The sequence below is a fragment of the Octopus sinensis genome, linkage group LG8, assembly GCF_006345805.1.
Source record: "Octopus sinensis linkage group LG8, ASM634580v1, whole genome shotgun sequence".
Classification (NCBI taxonomy): Eukaryota; Metazoa; Mollusca; class Cephalopoda; order Octopoda; family Octopodidae; genus Octopus; species Octopus sinensis.
Window position 1 is genome coordinate 40,923,149 of NC_043004.1, and position 18,892 is coordinate 40,942,040.

The 18,892-nt window shown below is 37.5% G+C and overlaps 2 long non-coding RNA genes across 2 annotated transcripts in view; both read right to left on the bottom strand.

Annotated features, from left to right (window-relative positions):
* Positions 1-18,892, bottom strand: part of LOC115215139 — a 113,754-nt gene that overhangs the window by 71,125 nt on the left and 23,737 nt on the right. The gene's annotated exons all lie outside the window — the stretch shown is intronic.
* Positions 5,958-10,609, bottom strand: LOC118764539. The gene is made up of 3 exons (XR_005000349.1): positions 10,590-10,609; positions 7,692-7,699; positions 5,958-6,058 (listed from the first exon to the last, which is right to left on the bottom strand). It is a non-coding gene; the product is annotated as an uncharacterized LOC118764539 (long non-coding RNA).

Sequence of the window (18,892 nt, forward strand, 5' to 3'; positions counted from 1 at the left end):
AGTGTCCGATTTATTTGAGCATGTGTGGATGTCTGTGCACAGATGCACAAAAATATGTATCTTTCTGAATGTCTGACCTTCCTTCAAAAGCATTCCAAATACAACCATCCCATCTATATTTAAGAGTTCCAGCCATGACCAGTCTTTCGTTCTATTACCTCTGCCTTTGCTAAGGAGGTTTGTTTGTTTGTTTGTCCATGAACAAGATTTCTCAAGAACTGCCAGATGGATTCAAATGAAACTTGTTTGGCCTCATGCCTGGCACAAACTGATTAGATTTTGGGATCGACCTGGAACCATACAAAGATTCTGAATTATTTTTCCTGTTTTTTTACTTAATTTTTGAGAGCGGTCAGGTTCATTTTTAGTATTCTCATTTGTAAGAGCAGTTGGGTTTATTTCAGATATTCTCATTTTAAAAATCACCTCTGGCTAATCGTTGAAAGGATGTTGGTGTTGCCTTGACAAAGGTTTGTACTGAGTGCTCGTCTTATTATTTTTTTTTTTTGAAAAGTAGTCAGTCTAACTGTAACCATCTCACATTCCAAGTTTTCCCATCTTGTCTTTTGCTAAGGATGCATGGCCTAGTGGTTACGATATTTCATGCCAATCACAAAATCACGGTTTCAATTCCTGGACCAAATGGTGCATTGCATTCTTGAGCAAAACACTTCATTTCATATTGCTCTGCAATCTACTCGAACATGTAGCACACTGTACCCATTTCAATTTGGCAGAGAGAGTGAGTCCATGTACCTAGTACTTATTCAATCAGTCACTTTTTATTGAATCATTAAGTTATCAGGAGATAAACAAACCAACAAGGGATTTTCAAATGTGGGACAGGCACAGGATGTTTCCAAAAACAGGATTGAGATGGTCAAAACACTAGAATAGTCACATTTTGAATATCCTTGATAGTTTGGGCCTGGTTTCTATGGCTGGATGCCCTTCCTAATGTCAACCATTTAACAGAATGTACTGGGGGCTTTTCACATGACACCAGCAGCAGTAAGGTCATCAACTGGTTATGGGTAAATATAGAGGGATAGAAAGGTGCCTTGTGTTAGAAGAGAGATGGCTTCCTTTGATGGAGAAAAGAAGAGAGAAAGGTGGTGAAGATGTGACAAAGCGGGGGCAGAAGCTGTATATCCAAATTACAGGGTGAGTGAACTAGGGATCCAAGGGGGTGTATAGGTGAGCGAGTTCACAGAATTTCAAAGGGAGAGTGAAAGCTGGAGGTGAAGGGAAGGGATTTAACAGAAGTATATTGTGTGCAGGTAGGCTGGTAGACACATGAGAGAGAATGGAGGAGAAGTAGGGAAACAGCAGTGGTGAGCACGAGTGGGTTGGGAGAGAGGGAAGGACTCATGAATATGCATTTTACTTCGCTGGGCAGGTTTTCTCAAGCATCTGGCCATTTATCTCAGTATTTCATTATCTACTCTGTGAGACTCAATTACCTGAAGATCATTTCTCACCACTTCATCTCATGTCTTCCTGGGCCTTTGACTTCCACAAGTTCCCTTTACATTTAGAGACCGACACTTCTTTAGGGCAGCTGTTTTATTCATACGCATCATATAACCATACTAGCATAGTCCCCTCTTGCACACTACATCTGATGCCGCTTATATCCAATTTCTCTCTTAAAATACTTTATCATACATGCACACTAACATTGCACACCCAGCAGAGCATGCTGGGTTCACTTCTTTCAAGCATTTGCATGGACAAAAAGTTTAGCAGCATTTCATCAGTCTTTAAATTCTGAGTTCAAATTCCACCAAAGTTGACTTTGCTTTTCATCCTTTTGGGGATCAATAAAATAGATACCAATTGAGGACTGGAGTCTTGTAAATGACTTTTTCCACTCTTTACCGAAATTACGTAGAAATATCTTGAAATGCTAATGAGTAAATTTATTCAATAAAATTGCTATTGGTTTCAACCATAGCCTCCAGATGATTTCAGAATCTCAACCAAATATAAAAGTGTTTGTATATATATGAGTGTGTGTATGAGTACGTGTGTGTTTGTATTATGCAATTATGCATGTATGTGTATATATATATATATATGTGTGTGTGTGTGTGTGTGTGTGTGTGTGTGTGTGTATGTATGAAGGTGAGAGCTATTAGAGATGAAGTGTACTGTTTGTCATAGACACATATGTGTAATAAAAAAGCCTTGTGCCAAAATTAGAAAGAATAATTAATTTCTAAAGAAAATGAATGTGATTTTCATCAGTATACAACACTACACATCTTTTATGTTTTACCTATTTCAGTCATTAGACTGTGGCCATGCTGGGGCACTGGGTTGAAGAATTTTTAGTCAAATGAACTGACCCCAGTACATATTCCTTTTTCTCAAGCTTAGTATTCATTCTATCATCTCCTTCACTGAACCACTAAGTTATGGAGGCATAAACAGGGATGGAGTGGGACAAACACAGACACAAAGACACACACACACATATATACAAAGGTGTAGGAGTGGCTGTGTGGTAAGTAGCTTGCTTACCAACCACATGGTTTCGGGTTCAGTCCCACTGCATGGCACCTTGGGCAAAGTGTCTTCTACTATAGCCTCGGGCTGGCCAAAGCCTCATGAGTGGATTTGGTAGACGGAAACTGAAAGAAGCCCATCGTATGTATGTATTTATAGATATGTGTGTGTGGGGGGGGGGTGTATGTTTGAGTGTCTGTGTTTGTCCTGCTAACATCGCTTGACAACTGATGCTGGTGTGTTTACATCCCCATAACTTAGTGGTTCTGCAAAAGAGACCGATAGAATAAGTACTAGGCTTACAAAGAATAAGTCCCGGGGTCAATTTGCTCGACTAAAGGTGGTGCTCCAGCATGGCCATAGTCACATGACTGAAACAAGTAAAAGAGTAAAGAGTATATAATATATATATATATATATATATACGATGGATTTCTTTCCATTTCCATCTACCAAATCCACTCACAAGGCTTTGGTCAGCCTGAAGCTACAGTGGAAGACACTTGCCCAAGGTGCCATGCAGTAGGACTGAACCCAGAATTATGTGGTTGGGAAGCAAGCTTCTTACCACATAACTGTGCTGTGGCATAGAAAATAAAAAAAATATTTTTTAACTGAGAATTATTTGAGAAAATTCTGGTGGTTGGGAATCATTTAAACAAGACCTCACTTTACACAAAATCTTCAGAGTTCTAAATTTTTTTTTAAATGTTTGCTAAACGAAAATATAAATGTATGACAAGCAAAAGAGACTCTTTTATATGTTTATTATACACTTGATATTCTGTGATATGTTATTATTCAGTTAGTCACATGTAGTTAGATATATATACATTAAAAAAAAACAAAAAAAAACAAGAATGTTTTCTCTTTGAAAAGCTTCCAGACCAAATTATCATTATCAGAAACCGGAAATCGCGACATCTTGACCTACAGACTGTTTCAGTTTAAATGATTAACGTGTTGGATTCTAGGAGTTTTTTTGTTTTTTTTTTCTTTTTTCTTCCTCTTTCCTTCACTCACCAATTTTCTGCTCTGGTGTTTGTATAATTCCTTCACGTTACTTTTGTACTGTGAGTTAGTTAATAACAGTGTGTGTGTGTGCGTGCTCGAATTTCGAATCAATGTAGTCATGTATCAGTGTATGTGTGTGTGTATAAGTGTCAGTATGAGTGTGTGGGTGCAGCAGTGTCTGTAGGTGTGTGTAAGTGTATGAGAGAGTGCAGATAAAAATAAAGTGATCATGCTAATGTACACACAACACGTATAACAAGTGAACATGTCTGTTTATGAGCCAATTCAAATTTTCAATTGATTTATTTCAACCACAAGATTACATGTATAAACAGGCAAATATCAATTAATTACGGCCTTTTTTTTGGCGTGTACGTCATTCAGTACATAACACTTTCATTTGCATAAATTCATGCCTTTGGCCAATTTGAGTTATATTCCCCCGTAGATTTTTACATGTTGAACGGAGTCCCACCCATAAGGGACAATAGCAGGATCTGTCGAAACGACTATTGTACAAAATAAAGATTAGTACCAAATCTATCTTCTCGTTACTTAATAAATTTATATATGTGTGTGTGTGTGTGTGTGTGTGTGTGTGTAGGTATCACGGGTTCGAATCTCAGACTGGACGATGTGTGTTTATGAGCGAAACATCTAAGCTCCACGCGGCTCCAGCAGAAGGTAATGGTGAACTTCTGCTGACTCTTTCGCCACAACTTTCTCTCACTCTTTCCCGTCCAGATGGGGAACCTATATGCCAAGGAAATCGGCCCTAATGAGCCAGGCGTGGCTCGAGAAGGAACAAACAATATATATATATATACATACACACACACACACACTCACACACACATACATACATACACAGGTGCAGCTGTGTGGTTAGAGGTTTGCTCTCCAACTATATGATGTCAAGTTCAGTGCCACTACATGACACCTTGAGTGAGTGTCTTCTATATCCTTAAGCCGAAGGTATAGTGTGTGTCCTCAACCTCCAGTCTTTACGCTATATTAGCATTTCGGTAAAAGAAACTATGTTTAACAAAGAAATAAGTTTGCCTATATGTTTGCCTTATAAGAAATAAGGGCGAACCCTTGGTATAAGTACACACGTGACTTTATTTACATTTCTGAAGATAACAGAAACCCTTTTCTCCTACCCCTAACCCCCCATATATAAAAAAAACACTTTCTTGAAATGTATCCGGTACTTATACCAAAGTTACGTAAAAATTGAAAGATACGCTATTGCCAAAATGTTTAGCAGCATTTCGTCCGTCTTCATGTTCTAAGCTCTAACTCCCCTGAGGTCAACCTGGCGAAGGTAAAGAATACGTATACCACCCGTTTTCGGCATAACAAAACTCTAACCATCCAGTGTACGTATTCTTTATTTTCGCCCTTTGCCTTTCATCCTTTTGAGATCGATAAAATAATACCTACCCGCGAAACTGGAAAGCAATATTAGGATCTTTTCGGTTTGAATGGCAGTTTTTTCTAGCAGTGTCATATAAAATTGTCACCCATAATTATAACCCTAGTATTGATCTATTGCATTTCAATCTGGGTTAGGGTTAGGGGTGGGAAGAAGGGTATCTTTTTTTTCTTCACAAATGTAAATAAACCCAATCTGTTTCTTAAACGAGGGACATATTCATACGGCACAGAATGTTTTTTAACTCAATAGACGTCAGTGATTGGTTGAAATTGCAGAAATTGAAGAAAAAAAACAACAAATATCTTACAAACTATAGAATTTTCTCAATAAAGCCAAGAGAAAAAGATGTTTTATAAACACATTCTACCAGTATACGAAGTTTAAAAGTGTTTAGTTACCTAGAAATTATGTTAAAAACTGCCGTTCAAACCAAAATGATCCAAGCAATATTATAGAAACTTCGAGAAAGAGAAACATTGTCGAATGTACAACGTATACAACGACATGCTAGTCACCCAGTTTACAAATAAATCCTCATCTTACGGAAGTGGACACTAAGATTAATCTGAGTTAATTACCATTTTCTGATATGTTTTAGAGACAAAATAGCTCATCTTGGAATTTTTGTAGACATTCAGCGATTTCACACGCGTAGTGTAAATAATACTTTTTGAGCAAATGTGGGAGTCTGTGACTACTAAGGCTAATTAAACCGACTTAATTACCGTTTTATAATGCATTTTTTAAACAATAAAACAAAATACTTCAGAATTTTTGTAGACATTCGGCAAGTTCAACATATATCTATGTGGTCGCTTTCCGTTTCGTAACGGAAGTTATTATTTGCATACGTATTCAACAAAATGACCACCACTACCTACCTTTCTTTTTTTTTTAAGTAGAAAATATATCTATAGATTGGCTTTTGTTTGTGAATAATTTTTTGGGGAAGATTTACCCCACCACCATTTTCTCCACAATTTTTTTTTTGTGTCCAAAACCCCCGTTTTCAGATACGGAGATTCCGGAAAATTGCCAAAAACCGGCATTTTGAAATTTTCGCCCCACCCCTCCCAATTTCTTCATTTTTCACTAACTCTAAAACCCTAACCGTAACCACAAAAATTTTTGGTAATTTTTTTCAGAATCCATAATCTCCATATTTTTCTGCATATTTTGAAAAAAAAACCCAAAAAAAAAAAATTCTGAAAAAGTTAAAAATGAAGAACTTAGGCAGTGGGTAATTTTAAAATGCCAATTTTTGCCATTTTTTTTTCTCTGTAGCCGAAAACGAGGGTTTGTGTAGAAAAATAAATAAATAAAGGGGGTGTTTTTTTGTGGGGTACAAAAAGAAGTCTTGCCAATTTTTTTTTCCTCTTATGTTAAGTAAGTTTGAGCTGACTGGCCATGATAAGACCCCTAGCAAGGAGACGGGGAGGGAGAAGTCTTTCCCCTCTACCTCAGGGCGGATGCGTGAAGGGTTATAAATTTTTCTCTTGCCTACCATGCTTGTTAATTAAAAGTGGGGGCGCCAATCTAGTATTTGCACTCAAGCACAAAGAACCCTCACAACGACACTGGTCTTGCTCGAATATGAGCCATGGAATCCCAGTCATAACCATACCTCTTTATTTTCACAGAAAATTCATTTGGGATCTTTACCTTTTGACCGACAGCTTTAAAAAATAATCGTTTGTAACTAAACACTTTCAAACTTCGGACACTGGTAGAATGTATCATATAAAACATCTTTTACTCTTAGCATTTTTGAGAAAAACTTATATTTACAAAGTTATTTCATGTTAAAGTTCTCGTATTTCAGTAATTTCAACCAATCAGTGACGTGTATTCAGCTAAATAAAATTACTACTGTTGTTTGTTAACAATAACTATCGGCGGTGTATTTTTGTCACTGCTATTTACGACATCATTCGTGCGTTTGTACTAGTTTTAGCTTTAGGGTTTTAGGGTTAGGGTTGTCATAACGAAATATACACCGCCGGAAGTCCTTGTTGACAAATAACAGCAGTATTCTTTATTCAGCTGAATACAAATCACTGATTGGTTGAAATTATCAAAATATGACAACTTTAATGTGAAATAACTTCGTAAATATAACCTCTTCTCAAAAATGTTAAGAGTAATAGATAATTTTAGATGACACATTCTACCAGTGTCCGAAGTTTGAAAGTGTTTAGTTACAAAAAATTATTTTTTAAATCTGTCGGTCAAAAGGTAAAGATCCAAAATCTGGCCGATAAACACAAATGAAATCTAGTGATGACATCATTACAGAACTATCCCGTCAGATTTGTTCTGGAATACAATAAGAGACTAGCTCTGAAAACAAAAGAGAGAGCTTAGATGGCAATATGAATTGTCAAGAACTTAGTGATGTGAGAGCAGCAAATTCTTACCTTTAACAGAGTCTCCTCAATTATGACTGACCAAATGCTATGTAGCAAAAAGAACCGTCTTGCACCAGACATAGGCAATCTATGGGGCTTTCTGAACGGCATGTCTAATGAAAAATTACCTTCAATTTTTTAGTAGTACAACCCGCCAGATAACGAGACATGTCTCATGCGGCCCACTTCTCGAAAACGGTTAACCATGCCTGGTCTCCACTAACACTAGCAGACTCACACAATTAAAGTCATATGTTTTTACTCCTCTTGGAACACACATTCACCCAATAAGAACAGAAACCTGCAAAACACTCGACCTTCTTTCCTTGGAACTGTTGTGTTCCATGTAAATCTCTCTCTATATAAATGGCAGTTTGTCTGTCTGTATGTCTGTCAGGTTGTACCCTCACCCTGACCACGGCTTTCAACCGATTCTGATGAAACTTGACACACATATAGCCCAATGTCATAATTCAAAACTAACGCAGCGAAAATTTTGAAAAGTTCCCCCAGTTCTGAAAAAGTTGACATGGGGTCGAGAATCTAAGTTTTTTATATGCAACACATTTTCTGGGCTGTACGTGGCTGTTCACGCGTTGGGAGGCGCAATGATGTTTTCATGTTTTCACCCAAAGGGACAGCTAGGAACCTCGTATACACAGAAGTATTCGAGTGAAGAGAAGACATTGCAAGCTACACATGCGCCTTCATTCCCTAGAGGGAAAGGACTAGATTGGGATTAGTCATTGCCTACTAGGGGCTCTTACATACCCGGGCAACGCCGGGCTATGCTGCTAGTTTTAAATAAAGCAGATGATGAACTAAAAGCAACACGCTACCCTTATTTTTCTTTAGAATTCTTCATCATTGTTAAATTAATCTCGTTTATAAAATCCTGTTCTCCAAACAAACAGATTGAGATGCATGATTAAACATTTTTTTTTTTATATAATAACAAAATAAATTAACAAGCTTATTTGAGGTCATTCACTAAACTATGATATATGCTCGCATGGAAATTTTTAATGCAAAAGTAGTTTCTGCTAATTAACGTGTAATAAGAAGACTGGTAAACATTTCCAGGTATTTTGCTTATCTGCCAAAGAAACTCAAATAATCTACTTGGACATTCTTAATACAGACCAGCTGTCACCTAAACTGTGGTTCTCGCATCACATATGGCTTTTTGTCATTAGCAAAACTTCATGCACGAATTGCTTTATTATGGCCATGAGTAATCTTGTTGATGTGTCATTATATTATTTAAATCTGCTTTGCTTTAATCGAAATGAATAAAATTATTATCTGAAAACTGATTATGTATGCTGTGATAAACATTCGTGGATATAATTATTTACGTACAGTTATCTATTATATTCTTTCGGTTACTGATCGTAGAAAGAAAGCGGAGGAAATATCGTAAGCAACCGGCATGTGAAGGTAATTAATGGTATTTTCGAAAAAGAATTTTTTTCAGTATCATAATCTCAACATTCGACAGTTTTATAGTGTTACTACCGCTAATAGTGACAGGTAGTTCCTATTTTGCTTGTGAATTGTAGCTATTTGAGAAATTAACTGTCATACTTTGAAATAGCATACAGCTGATGGTTATTGTTGTTAGTGATGCTAAATACCAGATCAACCATGACTGAGCAAGCTTATGATCAAAGCAGAGTTAATATGAAGTTTAGTGTCCTTAAAAAAAGTAGAGGTAAATTGCTATAGAAGCCAAAAGTGATGACGAGAATCATACGTCATCAGTTTCCCGGATGACATAAAGAAGCTAAACTGAAAAAGATGGTAAATGACGTCATCTTACTAATACGAAAAGATAGTGACCGCCTGGACATTGGCGTTTATCTGAGGCTTGGTCTCCAGATCTGCGAGCCTCATGAATGCCGCTGCGGATGCGCAGTGGATTATTTTAGCCTCCACCCACAGTGTCCTGCCGTCATAGTCCTGATCACCTCCCACGTCATGACACCCTTGACAAGATCATAAAACAGGACCTAGAAGCCGTAAGCTTCCCTTCCCAGGTCGAGCCAATGGGGATAGACCGAGGGGACAGTAAACTGCCGGACAGTATAACAGTTTTTCCGTTCCGATGCGGTAGGCCCCTCATCTGGGATTCTAGATGCTGTGACACCTTCTCCAGCCCAGGCTCTGCTGCTCGTCAGGCTGAGAAAAGACAAACTGTTATGGTATCAGTCGCTCTCTGACAGGTTTATGGTCAAGTCTGTAACATCTGAGAGCTCTGGCGCCCATGGCTCCAAGACCATATCCCTGCTCACCCCTACTGCGGCAGAGATTGCTGATCGCAAGTGCGAGTCCTCGTAAGTCAGTGGCTGTTCCAGCGCATCTCCTTCGCTATTCTCCGGGGCAACACCTTTTCCATTTTATCTGTTGTTGCCATGAGAAATATCGAACTATGATAGAAGAAAGCAGCCTATACTTAGACTATTCGTTATACTATTTACATTATCTTATCGAGCAACTGAAAATATGGTATACCAAAAGATTGCTGTGATGACAGTAGAATCCCATTTCATTATATTCATATAACATGAAAAGTATGCATAAAGTGTACAAATAAATTTCTTGCGGTCTCAAAACTTATTTTGCGATTTATACCCATGCAGATACAATGTTAATAGTGCATCGATCGTCTCGCATTGTCACCTGATTTTTTTTTTTTTTTGCAAATGCCCACCGCCTTTCTATACACTTGAGTATGGATGCTCTCATCATTGGATCAACAAAACTTTAAAAATGGTTCACAATTTCGCAAGTATATATGTAGCGTAAACATAAGAATCCTTCCTATCGGATATCAAATAACGTCCTCGGCAAATTCCATTGCGTTATAAAGAGCCCAATTGTTCTGTACATACGACTGAGGATCTCAACTAGGCAACATTCCCCAGATCTTTTCGGTTTGAACGGCAGTTTTTAACATAATTTCTGGGTAACTAAAACATTTTAAGCTTTCTATACTGGTAGAATGTGTTTATAAAACATCTTTTTCTCTTGGCCTTATTGAGAAAATTCTATAGTTTGTAAGATATTTGTTGTTGTTTTTCTTCAATTTCAACCAATCACTGACATCCATTGAGGTAAAAAAAAACATTCTGTGCCATATGAATATGTCCCTCGTGTAAGAAACAGATTGGGTTTATTTACATTCGTGAAGAAAAAAGATACCCTTCCCCCACCCCTAACCCTAACTCTAAAAGAGATTGAAATGCAAAATTATAGGTGACAATTTCATATGACACCGCTAGAAAAAACTGCCGTTCAAACCGAAAAGATCCCACACCCAACTATCTTACATAAACAAGGATACATTGAAATGCAGACTCTGATATACACACCAAAATAGAGCTGACCTGAACCAAAGCAACATATTTTTCTTGGTGTCACAAACAAAATCACTATCATCATTAATAACCATTCACAACTACTACCCTCTCACCTTTAAAGTGACAGATATAACACAATCTGATGAATGGTGGCTGTCTCGTTCACATATACCAATAAGAAAAGGCATTAAAAAGGAGGAAACAAAACGGTTTAGCACTAGATCTGAAATGACCAAGCCAAATAGTCATGAAAGACAATACCCCCTCATTGTGAAAGACAAGATAATATATATTGTGTTCTACATTCTCTAATACAATCCTAGGATTGTTTCAGTTTGAACGGCAGTTTTTTCTAGCGGTGTCATATGAAATTGTCACCCGTAATTATGACCCTAGTATCGATCTATTGCATTTCAATCTGTTTTAGGGTTAGGTGGGGGAGGGTATCTTTTTTTCTTCACAAATGTAAATAAACCCAATCTGTTTCTTAAACGAGGGACATATTCATACAGCACAGAATGTTTTTTTACCTCAATACACGTCAGTGATTGGTTGAAATTGCAGAAATTGAAGAAAAAACAACAAATATATCTTACAAACTATAGAATTTTCTCAATAAAGCCAAGAGAAAAAGATGTTTTATAAACACATTCTACCAGTATACGAAGTTTAAAATATTTTAGTTACCTAGAAATTATGCTAAAAACTGCCGTTCAAACCAAAAAGGTCCCAATCCTACTCTTTTTCGTTATGGCACTATGGTGTGATTTGAGGGAGACTTGGCTAGTATTTCTAGCAAGTCATATGACAACAGAGACTTCAAGAGCAATTACAAAATAATTTTTAAAATATGTAATCCTAGCTTAAATAGATAAATTAAGCCGGATTAAAGCCACCGGCTTAATGATACCATTAATTGTGCTATTAAACGGTTAGACAAAAGAAGATTATTAATGTCTCTAGAGATCAAACCAAACAGAAAGAGCAACAGGTTTTAAGAAATCTAAACAATTTTTCATTGTATTCATATGGAACTAGCCAAAGATCACTAAAACTGTGTTCCCATTTTAGCGAACAAATTAAAGAACACACAATGTGGTCTCACAACTTGATACAAACAGTACAGTGAATCTCCCTCAAAACATACGTTACTGTCATAAAAAACTAAATATATACTAGATAAAAGTCTCAGATACATTGTATCGAGAAAAAGAAAAGAAGAGAACAGTTGTAATTGGAATGCTTTTGAATATATCTATGAATGCTTTCCTCCGTTTTAATAGATGAACGAATGCCAAGATTTCCAAGATCTTCGCTCAGAGTGTGAAACTTCGTACCTTTCCAAAGAATTAATTATATAGTTACACATGGAAAACGTTGTGACTTACAGAGGACATACGAATTCATACTATATAAGAATATATTATTGAGAAAGATGTGAGTGTGTGTGTGTGTGCTGGTTATTGTTTTGCTAAGCACAAAGAACTCAACAAGCAACCCGAAGATGATATTTGTGTTGACATTAAGAGAACACTTATCCAGTTTCACCTTGCCCAGTGTTTATGTGTGTGTGTGTGTGTGTGTGTATATATATATATATATATATATATATATATATATATATATATGTATGTATGTATATAGCGGAGAAAACAAAGACAAGAAAAAACAATGCGATGACGTGGCACATGCAAAGTATTAATAAGACACTCAGAGAAGGAAAGAAGTCATCATTATTTGGATCTTTTCGGTTTGAACGGCAGTTTTTAACATAATTTCTAGGTAACTAAAAAATTTTAAACTTCGTATACTGGTAGAATGTGTTTATAAAATATCTTTTTCTCTTGGCTTTATTTGAGAAAATTCTATAGTTTGTAAGATATTTGGGTTTTTTTTCTTCAATTTCTGCAATTTCAACCAATCGATGACGTCTATTGAGTTAAACAACATTCTGTGCTGTATGAATATGTCCCTCGTTTAAGAAACAGATTGGGTTTATTTACAGATTGAAATGCAATAGATCGATACTAGGGTCATAATTAAGGGTGACAATTTCATATGACACCGCTAGAAAAAATTGTCGTTCAAACCGAAAAGATCCCATTATTTTTATTATTAAAAGAGGAGGGGCACTGAAAAAAAAAGCCTATTTTGAAGTATTAACTTATTCGTTTCGGTCATCCAGGATAGCCGAGTTATTTTTGTACATTTCCCATTATCGTTTCAATTTAAATGATACCACATCGAATGTAAAAGTACACGTGCGAAAAAGTTTATTTGAAATAGTTTCCATCATTACTCTTAATTTCCTCTCATTTCCGTGTGTCGGAGAGAAGTGCAGTTTGAGAGCTAAAAATGTATTAGAGGAATTTTTTTTAAATATTGAGGCAAGGAAAACAGCAAGACATTTGTGCTGTCTTACTGACTTTTCCTCAAAAACGAAGTAAATTGAAAGACATCATCACCTACAGCTTTTCACACTTTACTGTTAGAGGCAGGACTTCCTCCGTTTGAAAGCCAATATTTATTTGTATAAACTATGCCATCCTTCTTACTAACAATTGTGAATGGCGTTCTTTCTAAACGATTATCCAGCAGCTAATGTCTTTTATACACCATGAACTCAATTCGGATACTTTTCCATTTCCAGTGCCTGGAAAAAGAAAGGCTGCTCTAAAACAACAGCTAAGAATAATAAACCTTTCTACTATAGACACAGAGGCGGGGGCTAGTCGTAAGTCAGGAAGATGCAAATTAATTAAAATTATATAAACACAATTTTCTTCAGATGAGAATAAGAATTTTCTAAATAACTATGTTTAAAAATAAAAAACGCAGAGGAAGGTAATTTTTGAATTCTAACTAAGCTTAAAATTCAATAAGGAATGCAGTTATGAGTTTGACCAAGAATAGTAACTGACAGCCCCTGCCATGTTTCGACTTTATTAAACCTCATTAATGAAGCGTAGTCTAATTCAGCGTTTCCCAAATGGTATTCTCGGAATTCTAGTGTTCCACAGGAAATAGTGGTGAATCGACTAATTACAGTAATCCCTCAACTATCGCAGGTGTTACGTTCCAAACCCCACTCTTCTATATATATTTTTTTATAATATTTTTATAATTTATATATATTTATTTTATTATAAATGCAAAACAACACCACAGAGGAAAGCTTAAATAATAAACCGTGATACTGTATATGCATTTTTTTGTTGAATTAAATATTCATAATTTTATCATATGTCCTCAGCAACAGGACTCTCCACCATGACACACAAGCAGGAGAACCCAGTCATGGCTGTCAGATAATTTCTGTGACCACATCACCCCTAAAATCAGGTCACCTAACTCCCCAGACCTGACCCCCTTGATTATTATGTGTGAGGTGCAGTGGAGTGAGAGACCAACAAAACTCCTTCAAAAATGAACTGAAGGCAAGGATTATGGCAGCATTGACTAACTTAAACAAGGAGACCATCCAGAAGAGTTGCTAGAGATTCTGAAATCATCTGGAGGCCATGGTTGAAACCAATAGCAATTTTATTGGATAAATTTACTCATTGGCATTTCAAGATATTTCTACATAATTTCGGTCAATATATCTGTTAAAATGAGATGTTAGTGTTATTTGCTGAGGACATATGATAAAATTATGAATATTAAGAAGTCGCAATGGCCCAGTGGTTAGGGCAGCGGACTCGCGGTCGTAGGATCACGGTTTCGATTCCCAGACCGGGCGTTGTGAGTGTTTATTGAGCGAAAACACCTAAAGTTCCATGAGGCTCCGGCAGGGATGGTGGTGATCCCTGCTGTACTCTTTCACCACAACTTTCTCTCACTCTTACTTCCTGTTTCTGTTGTACCTGTATTTCAAAGGGCCGGCCTTGTCACTCTCTGTGTCACGCTGAATATCTCCGAGAACTACGTTAAGGGTACACGTGTCTGTGGAGTGCTCAGCCACTTGCACGTTAATTTCACGAGCAGGCTGTTCCTTTGATTGGATCAACCGGAACCGACGGAGTGCTTCCCAGTGTTATTTTCATTTTGCATAATTTAGACGACAGTTTATTCACCACACCTTGTATATAAAGAAGGAAAAAAAAACCCACTAGATTGCAATGGTCAATAAAATAAAGTCTTTAAATCTATTCTTCTTGTGCAGCCTGGTACCAAATGACCTACAGCCCTATCGTTGGGGCCCTTGATTTAAGAGGCTTGGATGGTATTTTCTAGCAGCTGGAGCAACCTTGCAGAAGGTCTCTCATCAACGCAATGTCTGTATGTGATGTATTAATAGCTCTTGGTGTCATTATGTGTGACTATAATTATAATTAATGAGTTTTAATTAAGATCAAAATTGTTGCTTTTGTTTGCTCAACTAGGATTTGAATCTGATTTCATTATAATTGACATACAATGGCAATAATTTGAAATGAATAAAAGAAATCAGAACATTCCATAAATAACAGTCACACAGAATACAGAGAATTTATCAGTGCCTGTATTTCTTAATTGAAGCTTAAATTTCCTGGAGATTATATCTAACAATAAGTCTACAATGACTTGTTATCTGTGCACTTAAGAAATATTGATTTACTGTATGCAAGATCTCTGATTATGTAGAAAGTGTGGAGAAATGAAACTGTGTAACATTCATGCTTACTCCAAGCATATTAGCGACAGACACAACGAGAACACCAATTTCATTATATGTATAAATATAAATACTCCATTAACCCTTTCATTACCAACCCAGCTGAAACCGGTCTGGCTCTGTAGTACAAATGTCTTGTTTTCATAAGTTTTGTATCAAAATATACCACCAAACATTAGTCGCAATTTATATTCCTAATACTAGCTTAATGATAACTAAGTTATTTTACTAAATTTTTTGTTATATTTAAAATAATTGATAGAAACACAGAGTATCTCAAAATAAATACAGTAACGAAAAGGTTAACATGATATCAAAAGATATTGCAAAGAAACAACAATCAGAAACAGAGTACAAGAAACTAATCTTACTTCAAGCGTGCATGGAAGAGTCTCTATGTAGTCATTTGATTAACCAGAAATAGCAGCTAAACATCCCTTAAATTAAACCCTATCACTAAAACAAAAATAAAGGATATGCTGGTTGGGGTATTAAACAAGGGGTCACCAAAACTTCTTATATCAATAGTCTCTTCATGGAATCATTGATAACTTGGCAATCCCCATCATGAAAATTTCTAAAATGAAATTAAAAAGTATCATCATCATTTAATATTCACTCTCCATGCTGGCATGGGTTGGACAGTTTGACATGGAGCTGACTCCAGTTGCTTATTGTGGCATGGTTTCTATGGCTGGATGCCCTTCCTAACGCCAACCACTTATCAGTGTGTGCTGGGTGTCTCCTACATGCCACCGGCATGTGTGTGTTTACACAGCACTGGTACAGGTGGGTAAATGCAGCACCAGCACAGACACTTTTTAAGGGGCACCAGCACCTGAAAGGACAAACTTGGGATCTTTTCGGTTTGAACGGCAGTTTTTAACATAATTTCTAGGAAACTAAAAAATTTTAAACTTCGCATACTGGTAGAATGTGTTTATAAAACATCTTTTTCTCTTGGCTTTATTGAGAAAATTCTATGGTTTGTAAGATATTTGTTGTTTTTTTCCTTCAATTTCTGCAATTTCAACCAATCAGTGACGTCTATTGAGTTAAAAAGCATTCTGTGCCGTATGAATAAGTCCCTCGTTTAAGAAACAGATTGGGTTTATTTACATTTGTGAAGAAAAAAAGATACTCTTCCCCCCAACCCTAACCCTAAAAGAGATTGAAATGCAATAGATCGATTCTAGGGTTATAATTATGGGTGACAATTTCATATGACACCGCTAGAAAAAACTGCCATTCAAACCGAAAGGATCCCAAACTTGTATGTGTAGAAGACAGCGATTTTACATAGCTTGATGTGTCTCACCAAGTACAGCAAATCGCCACATCGTCCCTTGTCATTTCCTCAGTGAAGCCCACCACCCAGAGATCCATTCTCACCACTTCATCCCATGTCTTCCTGAGTCTATCCTTCCACAGGTACCCTCCACAATTAGAGCTCTACACTTTTTTATGCAGCTGTCCTCATCTATCTTTCAATGTGCCCACATTAAGGGTGCCAACTCTGAGGGTGTAGATGGTGTGTAGAAAGTATAATTAATAAAAAAATTTCTTGATTTAAAAACAATAATTCCTTCTTCTTTTTAGTTATAACCACTTTTTAATAAGAAATAGCTAAAGAAATTTAATGAAAATCATCTTTGTTTAACATCCACTTTCCAGGCTGGTATGGGTTGGACTGAGAACTGGCAAGCCCGGAGGCTGCGCCAGGCTCCAATCCACTTTGGCAATTTTTCTACAGCTGGATGCCCTTCCTAACACCAACCACTCCAAGAGTGAAGTAGGTGCTTTTTACATGCCACCAGCACAGGAGCCAATCAGGCAGCTTTAGCATCAACCATGCTTAAATGGTGCTTTTTATGTGCCACTGGCACAGGAGCCAGTCAGGCAGCACTGGTATCGATCACGCTGAAATGATACTTTTTATGTGCCACCAGTACAGGTGCCAATTTGGTAGCACTGGCATCATCCATGCATGACTATGATTTCACTTGACTCAACAGGTCTTTACAAGCACAGCATATTGCCCAACGATTGAAGGGTACTTTTAAACAGGTTTGTTATACAACACTGGCATCGGCCAGGGCTACAATTTCACTTGGCTTGCCGGGTCTTCTCAAGCACAGCATATCTCCAAAGGTCTCGGTCACTTGTCATTGCCTCTGTGAGGCCCAACATTCAAGGTTAGGCTTCACCACCTCATCCTATGCTTTCCTGGGTCTACTTCTTCTACAGGTTCTCTCCACTGTTAGGGTGCAACACCTCTTCACACACCTGTCCTCATCCATATGCAACACATGATTATACCAGTACAGTCGTCTCTCTTGCATACCATATCTGATGCTTCTGATGTCCAACTTTTCTCTCGGGGCGTTTACACTCTGTTGTGTATGTACACTGACATTACACATCCAGTGAAGCTTACTAGCTTCATTTCTTTCAAGCTTATGCATGTCCTCAGCAGTTACAGCCCATGTTTCACTGCAATGTAGCATGGCTGTTCGCACACATGCAACATACAGTCTACCTTTCACTCTGAACGAAAGTCCCTTTGTTACCAGCAGAGGCAGGAGCTTACAGAACTTTGCCCAGGCTGTTCTTATTCTAGCAGCTATGCTCTCAGAGCATCCACCCCCTGCTACTGACTTGGTCATCTAGGAAACAGAAGATATCAACTGCTTCTAGATTTTCCCCCTGGCATGTGATGGAAACTGTTTTCTGTACACCTTCGGTGTTTATTACTCCTGAGCATCTGCCACACACAAAAACTATCTTCCCAGTTAACCTTCCTTTGATATTGCTGCACCTCTTATGTGTCCATAGCTTAATGAGATTAATAAAGAATGATAAAAATTCAGTAACATTATATTGGTGAAATATGTGTTTGGTGAATACTAGTCACTGCACCAATATTTGGCTGGAAATTAGCAAATTTTAGCCTTTAAAATGCTGCTCTCTTCCAGATTAAGTTTGCACCCTTAATGCTCAATGGAGGCGCAATGGCCCAGTGGTTAGGGCAGCGGACTCGCGGTCGTAGGATCGCGGTTTCGATTCCCAGACCGGGCGTTGTGAGTGTTTATTGAGCGAAAACACCTAAAGCTCCACGAGGCTCCGGCAGGGGATGGTGGTGATCCCTGCTGTACTCTTTCACCACAACTTTCTCTCACTCTTACTTCCCGTTTCTGTTGTACCTGTATTTCAAAGGGCTGGCCTTGTCACTCTCTGTGTCACGCTGAATATCCCCGAGAACTACGTCAAGGGTACACGTGTCTATGGAGTGCTCAGCCACTTACACATTAATTTCACGAGCAGGCTGTTCCGTTGATCGGATCAACCGGAACCCTCGTCGTCGTAACCGACGGAGTGCTTCCATTCCATCCAATGCTCAAAATCATTTCAGGTGTTTATAAACCCATTGGAGAGTCGCAGAGACCTCCAGCGGTCAATACTGGCCACTTTACTGACCCTCGTATTAGATACACCATTC